Raw genomic sequence first — 1,543 nt, 5'->3', positions numbered from 1 at the left:
TCTCAAGCAGCACACTCTCCAGTGCGCCACCGGGCCAGCCCATTTATTAACTTAATTTTATATTAGGTTTTCCTCTTTGTATTGTACAGTTCTATGTACTTAATCTTTAAATAAAGAAAATGACAAGGTAATAGTTTCACCTAACATGATACAACTATCTTGTGTACAACTGAAAACACATTAATCTCTTCCTCAAAAGAAGAGATAAAGTCCTTGGGTGATGTTTACTCTTTTCCTGGTATTTGGTAACTTAAATACTATGATGTAAAATTAATAATACTTAAATACTGATATAAAGTCAATAAATTATGTTACATGATAAAGGAATAGGAGAGAGGAACAAAAACTAAGATATTCACTTAATGTATGTATATACAGAGGGTTTTCAAAAAGGTCATGGAAATGCATATTATGAAAAAAACTGTGCACGGATTTCAAAAATTTTTTGCATCAAAACGAACTTACACTAACTTGTTATAACATTTTTGAACAGGATCTAGTTGGAAGCACTAAGAGGGATAAAACATAAGTTTGAAAAGAGCCGCTGTCAGAGCAACATGAATTCTGTTAAAACTGAAGCAAGAACAAATATAAATGATGAAGCTTGGGTGGAAGAATGGTGAATTCATTCATACCTTACAAAAAGTATGGAGACAAAGCCCTGAAGAAATCAGCAGTTCACACATGGACAATTCATTTTAAGAAGGAACAAGATGATGTTGAACATGAAGCCTATAGTGGCAGACCACCCACATCAATTTGCAAAGAAAATTAACCTTGTTTGTGCCCTAATTGAACAGGACAGATGATTAACAGCAGAAACAATAGCCAACACCATAGACATCTCAATGGGTTCAGCTTATGCAATTCTGACTGAAAAATTACAGTGGAGCAAACATCCCACTCAATGGGTGTCAAAACTGTTGCACCCAAATCAGCTGCAGACAAGAGCAGAGCTTTCAACAGAAATTTTAACAAGTGGGATCAAGATCCTGAAACATTTCTTCAAAGAATTGTAACAGGATATTAAACATGGCCTAACCAGTATGATCCTGAAGACAAAGCACGATCAAAGCCAGGGCTACCAAGAGGTGGAAGTGGTCCAGTCAAGAACAAATGTCATGAGAACAGTGTTTTGGGATGACCAAGGCATTTTGCTTGTTGACTTTCTGGAGAGCCAAAGAATGATAACATCTGCTTATCCTGAGAGTGTTTTGAGAAAGGCAGCCAAAGCTCTTGCAGTAAAAAGCCCAGGAAAGCCTTACCAGAGAGTCCTTCTCCACCAGGACAATGTTCCTGCTCATTCCTCTCATCAAACAAGGGCAATTTTGTGACAGTTTCTACAGGAAATCATTAAACCTCCACTTCCTGGTCCTAATTTGGCTCCTTTTGACTTCTTTTTGTTTCTTAGTCTTTTTTTCTTTTTTTTTAACCATAGGTATAGACACTATCTATTAACAGACAAGGTCTACAGATTATTTCTTCTTCTTCTTCTTTTTTTTTTTTTAAAAAGATGACCGGTAAGGGGATCTTAACCCTTGAC

This window comes from Galeopterus variegatus, unplaced genomic scaffold, assembly GCF_000696425.1.
Source record: "Galeopterus variegatus unplaced genomic scaffold, G_variegatus-3.0.2 Scaffold443, whole genome shotgun sequence".
Lineage (NCBI taxonomy): Eukaryota > Metazoa > Chordata > Mammalia > Dermoptera > Cynocephalidae > Galeopterus > Galeopterus variegatus.
Note: the sequence above shows the minus strand (reverse complement) of the source record.